This window comes from Zonotrichia albicollis, chromosome 3 (assembly GCF_047830755.1).
Source record: "Zonotrichia albicollis isolate bZonAlb1 chromosome 3, bZonAlb1.hap1, whole genome shotgun sequence".
Taxonomy (NCBI): Eukaryota; Metazoa; Chordata; class Aves; order Passeriformes; family Passerellidae; genus Zonotrichia; species Zonotrichia albicollis.
The window spans coordinates 114189630-114199666 of NC_133821.1; positions in this window are offsets into that span (position 1 = coordinate 114189630).

Below are 10037 nucleotides of genomic sequence, written 5' to 3' on the forward strand. Positions count from 1 at the left end.
GTAGAACAGAAAAATACAACCCTGCTTATGGCAAATGAGGGAAGAGAACTATTTCTCCTTCCTTATTAAAGTATGAAATAAAATTCTAAGGACATCATAGTCCTCAGCATTATACACAGAGAATATGTAAATTCTAATCCTGATGCACAAAAAGAGTGACGCTCATTTTGACCTTTCACATGGAAGGATGAAAGTTGAGTGCTCTAGAAACAATATACATTTGAATCTATAATTTTCACCTTAAAAGTAAACACATAAGGACCTGAAAGAAGCTATCACTACTATTAAATGCTGGGGAACAAAACATTTTTCAGTCTGATCATCATAAAAGTGGCATTTATATGGTTTCAAGTCAGATAAAAAAATAAAAGCAACTTTTATTTTGTTAAGGAAGAATGCAAGACTAGACTGAATAGTCATCAATACTGCAGAAAATGATGTAATAGTACACTGGATCACAGCTTCTGAACAAAATTTAAAAATATAATTTTCTTGTGATAAAATGTAATTCTGGGACTTATATGCAAGAGTGGTGCATTAAAAACATTCCGAATATATCTTTTTGTCATGTCAGTACTCTTCAAGCATCTGTTGGCCCTTTTTTTGTTTTTGTTGTTGTTATTTTGAAGGAATACAGCTTAGGAAGGATATGGAATAATTTGAGACTATCCAACAGAACCAAATAGAAATGATAATTGGTATACATATCTTGACTGACAACATACACAATAATCTTTTAAGAATGTAAGAGGAGGTCTTAAGGAAGAAAAATCATTCATCTTTGTACAGTCTGAAGACAAAATAAAAAGCAATAAGGTAAAATTCCAGAAAAGGAGATTTAAATTAGAAATAATGAAAATATCTTGAAGAGTGAGGACAGTGAAGTACAAGAACAGGTTGCTTAGGAAGGCTGTGCAATCTGTTAAAGGAAATCCTTTACAATCAGCCTTTAAGAGTGACACAATTATAGTATATTCTGTCCTCATGCACAAAATGTATCCAAAGACAAGATAACCATTTGTACTGCTATTTATAACTCCAGTGATCAAATGTACCTGTAAATATATCCCTCTAAGATGGATTTTCCTTGGGAAAAAATGCCACTGGAAAAAATTGGTTTCAGTTAACATAATGTATCTAGTTCTTATGCCTAGAATTTGCACTAGACATAAGCAGAGAACACTTGGGAATGATTCACAAGAATGATCAAAGCCATGTGAGGCATCTCTTCTAGAGGTATGAAAAAAATTTAACTTCTCAAACAAAAGAACAAAGGGAGACTTAGTCTCTCTCTTACCAGAAGAATGTAAATTTCAAAAGTAATAGGATCTGCAAAGCAGCAGACTAGGATATAAGACACTCTAACAGTTAATGAACAAGAGCACAAATTTTTAACAATTAAATAACAAATTAATTTACCAAGGACTTTAACAGATCATATACATTTATAGAAACAGATATAAAACTTATGTTCATGTTGAACTATAAATTTAGACCCAAGAATAAGAATTTTATATTGACCCATTGATTAACATTCATTCAATGTCACAGATGCAACATCAGCAGGCAGGAGCTGAGATGCTGAAGTGTTCAGAGTACCTGGTGAACTGTGAATATATGAAAGAAACATGACACACCTTATAGTTAACCTTATCCAGAAAGTGCACCTGGATGTCAAGAATACAGAAGTACCTACATCACCCTTGGAAGGGGGGACTGAAGCCGTGCAGTCCATGTAGAAGGTACAAAACACTAGGGAGGCAATGCAGGTGGAATTCAGCTGTCTAAACATACTCAGTCTTGTGATGGCTTCTTGCTCAGTATGTTTAATTCTAAGACAGGCATGTTTTACCAGAAAGAGGCAGTGAGAATCTGTTGTGATGGACCAAAATCTTAACAATCTTTCCTTAAGGAAGGATAAAAAGTAAGTAACAAGTAAAGAAGTAATTATGGGTTCACTGCCCAGGGAGGTCACTGAAGATCTGAAGTTTGAATTTAGTCACCTCCTAAAGAAGTCTGTAGTTGTGCTGAAACTTCCAGCTCCAAATGTATGGGAGTTTTATGATGATTTAGTGGATCTTAGATGGCACTGAGCATCTTTGTTTAGGTAACATCACAAAGTTGAGTGCTAACAATGAATTTTTTAAATCTTTTGGTGATATATTTGTCATAGCTGTGGTGGAGGTAAATTAAACTAGTACAGAAACTATGTAAAGCACTTTCCAAAAACTGAATGGCTGAGGACTTGAACTAAATATGTTCTGCTTCAGAGTAAAAACAGAAGTAATAAAAGAAAATACTGACAGAAAATACATGTGTGTATGACACAATTATTTCAATTTCAGTTGTATGCAAAGGCTATAATCAAGGATTAAACACAAATTACTCTGTCTGCATAGTTTGCAGGTACAAAACACAAAGATTGTTCCTGCTCTCTAAAATTTTAATGCTCACAATCCACCAGGATTTTCTAATAAATAATGAATTATAAATAAATAGAAGGGCTTTTTCTTTGTGCTATTTCTAATGCACTATTATGTAACTTAGTTCCCAGCACATTGCCAACCACTCATAAAAGATAGTCAGAATGTGTACTTGACCCCTGATTCCAATAGACATACAAAGAATCAATCATTTTACACTATATCATGTTTCATACATAATTTTTTACATATTTTGCTATTTTTTTTTTCAGTACCAACTGAAAAACAGATCACTTTCAACCCACTAAGAAAAGCAAATACAGTGAACTACTATTTGCCTTTCTTCTCCCCATCCATTTTTCGCAGGAGGCTGAGGGAAACAGTTGTTTCCAAGCATCTGCTGCTTTTACTGACAAATTAACACAATAGAATTCTAGAAGGCCATCAAAATCTCAAGGTTAACTTTCAGAAAGCAGTGATTGAAATGCATCAGTGCTGACATTAAACTGTTCCTTTTATATCCCTCTTTGCGCTGCATTGTTTTTGCTTCACACGATACCGTTGTGCAAGACAGGTTATAAATTATTATCTTTAATTCAGTGATTTTTGTGCTAGTTAAATGAGTCTTTGCTTTGCAGGTTTCTTTGGATGTATATACTAAAACATCCCTGAAACATAAAAGAAAATATACATATAAATATTATGATGACCATTCTTGCTCATTAAAAAGCTTTCTACTCCCTAGAACACCTTCAAGGTAGTAGAATTAATCACCTGTGCAGATTTCATACTACAAGTTCATGTAAAGCAATGTCCTTGAACCAAGAGTAGAGGCTGAAATGTGCCTCCAGCTCAGAACTTATTTGAACACTTCTGCAGCTGTTAGCTTTTCATAGCATACCTGACCCTCTGCTGACTCCTGCGGATAAAAAGCCTTTTATAATGGTTTCTAACTCAGCAAAACAGAAAGTGTAATTTCTCATGATCTGCTACTTATTTGTAGGAAAATTGCAAAATTATGAAATGGACCAGATTCTTTAATCAAGGGATATGTTCATTCCATAAAACATGCTTGTTTTATGTCCAGTGACATCCTAGAAGGAATTCAGTCCCGCAACAGAGTTGCCAATCAACATCTATATTGCCTGAAGCATAATACTGTATCATTAAGCAGGGCTAATTATCTTTAAAATAGAAAATCAGTAACTACAAAATGATTTTCAATTCATCATCTATGTTGTGAACTGTATTTTAATTAACCTCTTGGCTCACATAAGATGATTTTAAAGAAGTGGGCAGAAAATGAATACTACAATAAGTCTTACAAGTGAACAGTCCATATGTTTCATTACAAAGAGCAGAGAAAAGTTGTTCTTCCCCAAAGAAAGACACTCTACAGAAAAATCAAGAAGTCTAAATGTCTCCAAGTGTGCACCAACTGGCATGTCATCTCTTGACAGTATTTTTCCTGAGAGTAAACCATAAACAGCTATACACCTGGCTAGAACAACCACAACAAAAAGGCAAAATCTGTGCTTCCATTTGGTATTTTGCTTCCACGGCTTCTATGTAATTGTGCTCCACACTCATCTATGTCATTGTCTGTATTTTCCAATATCCTACATATATTTTCTTCTGAGCTGACCTGCAGTGCTACTAAGATCCTCATTCAAACCAATTCATTTTGCAGATCCTACAAGAAGTTAGCCAACTAAAACTGGTGTCTTATTCCATTTTTGGAAGTATCAACATACAAGCGACAGTTAAACAGCATAAAGCCATTGATGCTCATGACTACACCTCACTCCTAACACCACATTAAATCACACTTGAGAAGCTCTCAAGATAGGCAGTATCTCTTTTCACCTATTTTGAGAAGCATTTTCATCCAATTAGGTGCTACAGTAATAAATTCTTATTTTTATTATTACAAGAACACTGTTAATAATCTAATGCCAAAAGTTGTTAGTGTTGGTAATACTGAAGGCTGCAGTGTTTATAATTTGCTAGTTGTGCCAAGGTTCCTCTTCTCTCAGTGATAAATCACATGACAAGTTCTCTACAGTCTTGAGGCAACACTAACAAGCTGCATGAAGTTCATCCTCTCTCACCCTATAAGATAATATGATCTTCAAATTAATCAGATGCCTTCATGATGAAGACAGTTTTAACTGCAGAATTATGGAAATTACTGCGCTCACTTGGCAACTTTTCAGGCACTAATGCTTAGCTTTACTGTAAAAACAGGGGGGTTTTTTTTGTGAGCTGATGCATTGATTAATAATTCCTGGTCTCCACGATCTTTCTTTGCTACTCCAAATTCTATCAATGTTCCAAAATAAGATCCCAAATAAAGGGTAACATTTTTGTAGGTACAATACATCTCCAAGAGCAATAAAAAATAACTGAAAGAACTGTACAGATTCTATGCCTGTTAAATGCTCCTAATGTTTTATGCATCTCAATTATACCCACACAGACATACAGATAGAAAAAATGTTGTTTTATAGAACAACACTGTAATAAAAATGGTGAAACACTTCCCATTCTAGCTTATGAGCTCAAACTAACTGGAATGGAAGACAGAAATACTTTAACAAAAATACACCTTTCTTTTATTTTCTTTATGAGGAAAATCTTTCACAGTGCTTCCATTACTGGAAGTTCTCATTCCATTGTCTAATTCCACCTATTTCCTCCCATTCCTTTGTGACTGCTTCAATGCCAGCATCTTTAACAGGGTTGCCTAATTAGGCAGGATATACACAGCTTTGTAATCTTCTGTCATCACAGCTGCATTACCATTATCAGCTCATGCAATACATTTTGGTGGTTTAAGAAACTGCATTCCTTTGGCTTATCCTGGGCCAATATTTATACTTAATAAATGAAGATATTTAAACTTGTTTACAGGGAAATAAGATAAATAACTTTGCTTACTAGTAATCCTTAAATTGAAAAAAAAAATTGTATAATTGTTACCATTCACTCACCTATAGATTAATTGTGCACCTAGTGGTCAAAATGAAAATGCACTCACTTTGTATAACTGTTACATGTTTCAATGGGAAATGTATTAATGATTCATTTACTCCTAAAATAAAAGATAGTACAAAGTTGGAAGTGAAAGTATGGTACATTATTTGATACTTTTACATTTTCATCCTGATGTTCCACCAAACAAAAAAGTCACAGTATTAATGATAGCACTGATTTGAAAAGGCAGCAATTAAGTATGTGGTCCCTTTAAACCTCAGAGTTTTGAACAGTGCTGGTAGTTATTTTAACCCTGGAGAGGGTTATGGGTCCCTTATAAAACTAGAACTCTTTTTCACCCTGCAGAGCTGTCTTACAGCATTACAAAACCACTAGGTTGCTGTACCGCGAGAAACTTAATTGGCACTCTAAAAGGGGGCTTATTAAAACTACAAGAAGCACTGTGAGCACACAGCAAGGGAAATCTCTGCCTGCGTGTGGGATCTCAGCATCTCAGTCCTGAGGTGCCGAGCCACCAAGACCACCCTTGGGGGGCTCGGGAGTCCTGGAATGTTCCAGAAGTGTCTGGTGGCTGGACTTTGATCCTACACAGGAGACGACACCTGTATGAGGACAGGAGGGTTTCACCGGGGTGAATGGTGAAGGGATTGGTTAATTAGAGGGTGAGACACAGGGTTTAGGATTTCTGTACAGGGGGGTTTAGAGAAGTAAGATGGAGGAATTGGGGTGTGTCCTGTCCTTCTTCTTCTTCCTCTTCTCCTCCATCTTCTGTGGTGATGGTGGCACTTTCGGATTGGTCATTACTGAAAGTGCACCGGACAATAAAAATAAAAAGGATTGGGGAAAAATGATAAATATTGTACACGTAACAATGGGTATAAAGATAGGTGACTGCCCGGAGGGCAGCACAGTGTGCTCATGGCTGGCTGCTGAGCAGATCTCTGTCGGGCCGAAAGAAAATCTTTTAGATAAACAATTAATAAACATAAAAACCGAAAGAAGAACTGAAGCCTCTTCTCGTTCTTTGATACGCGGGCTGCCCCAAGGCCACTCCGGGCCTTTCCAGGCCATCCAAACAGCCGAAAACCGGACACCTGCGTGCTTCTATTTTACCTGTAAACTGCATCGCACCTCAACAAGAAGAGTACTTACTTCTTCTGAAAGTCTGTGTGCATTAATGCATGACCAGAGACTGAAATGCTTCAAATGCTTGGTTAGTCTTAGTAGTGAGATGAAATAGAATTTATTTCCTTTCTTAATACTACTCCAACTAAGGATGGCTAAATGGTATTTAAACACTCTGAATCCAATTGTATATGTTTATCCACAGGATATGTGTGTCATATTTTTTTAAACTCTCCCTTGATTTGGCCCCTTTTTTTAAGCACTATCACTTAATTCAGATATTTTTTAAGCATATGTCACTCCCTAATCTCAAAACTCCTCTCCTCCTTTGAAGAACTATTTCTTCTTCCACAATTGCTGAAAAAAATTAACAAAACAAAACAAAATAAAAACGAAAAGAAAAAGAAGAAAGAAAAGCAAAATAAAAAGGAAAAATGAGTGCTCAAGACTACTGAGCCGAATTAAGTTTTTTGCAAGAATAAGAAACCATCATTGTCCCATCACAGTTCATTTAATCTGAGAGGAGACTTCTAGTTTCTGAAGGAGATGAGAATCCCAATAAAATACATCTGCAGATAGATATGTACTTTAGGGGAAATCTTAAAAACAATACATAAATCCTTTCTGTACAATTTTCTTTATGAGCAGAGAGAACAATTTATTTTCCCTTCCTCTCTGTTATATAACTTTATTTCTAACAAAAGAGTATTAGAAAGAGCTATGTTTTATCTGGCCATACCCTTCCAGAAAAGGTCTTAAAACAATACAAAAAAAAGAAAAAGCACATCCCAATACGTGCTGACGTAAATTATGTCACATGTATTTTCTGAACTCATTGCCCAATCAATTACCTTCATACAAGTCCAATAATACAACAACACACAGTTCAATAAGCCTGGTAGACACTCCTGTATTTACAAAGTATACAACATTTTGACCTTGTACAATTAGCTACATAAGATTACTTTGTAAGTAAAGGAAATTTCCACTTGCACACGTTACCTTCACATACAAAAGTAAATGGAACTTTCTAATGTGAGTACAGTACATTATCAGGGGCTATAATTACAACTCTCTTTTCTAGTTTATCTTGCTGGATTTTTTTAATCTTATGGCACAACTTTAAAAATATGCAAGCCCCACTGTATTTGAAGGTGAAACCCATGTTTTCTAAATACCAAAATTACAACAGACTGTGACATAATTTCTACATATATAGTTTCCTTTCTGAAAGGCTGGAACAAATCTCTAATACATTGTGCTGGTTTGGACTAGGATATAGTTAATTTTCTTAATAGCACATAGTATGGGCTATGTTTTGGATTTTTGCTGGGAACAGTGTTGGTAACTGCAGTCCAGTACTGCTGAACAGTGTTTACACAGTCAAGGACTTTGCTGCTTCTCACCCCACCCCACCAGCGAGGAGTCTGGGCATGCACAGAGTCGGAGGGGACACAGCTGGGACAGCTGACCCCAGCTGACCAAAGGGATATCCAGTACCATGGGATGGCACACTCAGCATATAAAGCTGGGGAAAGTAGAAGGAATCCGGGACCTCTGGGGCCATGGTGTTTGTGTTTCTAAGTCAGCATTACCTGTGATGGAGCCCTGTTTTCCTGGCAATGGCTGAACACCTGCCAGCCAAAGAAAGCAATTAATTAATTCCTTGTTTTACTCCACTTGTGTGCATGGCTTTTGCTTAACTTATCAAACTGGCTTTACCTCAAGCCACAAGTTTTTTCACTTTTACTCTTCAAATTATCTCTTCCCTCCCATCTAGGGCGAGTGGGTGAGTGGCTGTGTGGGGCTGAGTTGCTGGCTGGGGTTAAACCATGACATAAACACAATTCAAGAAACCATTCCATAAACCCAGAGATTAGCTGCATGACAGAAAATGAGTATGAGCTTTAATAAAGCTTTTCTGTATTTGCAGTTTGAAGATCTATAGCTGTCCTAGGATGGCAGTCAGGTACTTCCTCTGTGCATTATTGAAGTCAAATAATCAAAGCTTTCATTGCTCTAAATCATCTGTGCAGCCAGACTTTACTGCTTCAAAGTTATCTTTTGAGATTTTTAAAGAAGCAAGAGTATAGTTATCCAGATTGACCCAAACTGTTACTGTGTTTCTGCTACTGAAAACTTCCAGTGAAAAATGGACCATCACTTTGCCACTGTTTTTGTACCATAAAAGAAAGGTTGTCTTTAGCTTCTGCTCAGGAAAAATATGGGATGCAGCAGTAAAAGGCTCTGGGAAGAAAAATCCAAAGAGATGGCTGTGTATTAGCTAAGGTGGCAGAGATTCACAAAACTGCAAAAGAGGAGCTCTGGCTTAACACTGTCTACTGGAAGGAAAATAGAGAGATTCATGATTTGGAGACAGATAGAATAGAATTGAGAATTGAGAATAGAAGGAAAGGCTACATGCACAGATTATTCCTCTTCTGTGTTCGTTCTGAAGCCAGAACAGTGTATCACAGCTATTGCATCCATAAACACAGAACAAGTGAGAAGACACAGGATATAATGGAGGAGAAAATAATGGAAGCTACAGGAAACTTAAGACTATCAGAAGGCAGGCTAGGAAAAAGTACATCTTGACCTTACACAGGAAAAAATTAGCAATCACAAGACCAAGGAGGAAAAATAAATATAATGCTATACATTAAAAAAGAATGTTAATCAGTAATATTAACACAATTATATTAACATCCCTTGTTCCATCTAAACTTAAACTGAACATAACTACTTCATTTCCTTACTGTGCAGAAAGGTTTGGAGGAAATTGTGTGATATGGGTTTCCTTTTTCTGCTTTCTGAAATCTTAGCCAGTAGATTCAGTCTAATCAGCAAAAATCCTCTGACATAATGGAACTATGCCAGAACAAAAACTTCTAGGATTTTTTCCTTCTCATTAAGTGATTTTTTCTTGCTTGTTCTCTAACATTAGTATACTTTTGGCCTAGTAAACATGTACTCTTAATGGAACGTTATCAAAAGCTTCAGATTTACTTTTAACATCCTTTAGCTTTCTAGATATCTTATTTTCCAACAAATTTTCTTAGTTCCAGTAGAATTTCTTCCACATGGTAAAGAGAAAGTGAAAATTAAAGTTATGTCCTCCATAAAATAGAAGGGAAGACCACCCCTACAAGATCTTTTCTTTTGAAAGACAGAAGCAAAGAAGGAAAGAAAAAAAAAAGAGAAAGGAAAAGACAACAAAGTAAAGAAAAAATTGGGGATACTGTGAGGAAATAGAACAGATATCAAGGTTTGATCTCCAGACTACTCATATGCCAACTACTCTATTATTAAAGCATGACATTAATGAATCACTTATAACACACTCTGTTAATGAAATTATTCAGATACATGGAAGAAACATTAGAAATTAGAATTACTGCAAAATTTTTCCCCTTAAGATCACTCAGACAGCATAAAGAAAACATCATGCCACAATTCCTTCAATTTTCTCAGAACACAAGGAGAACCATG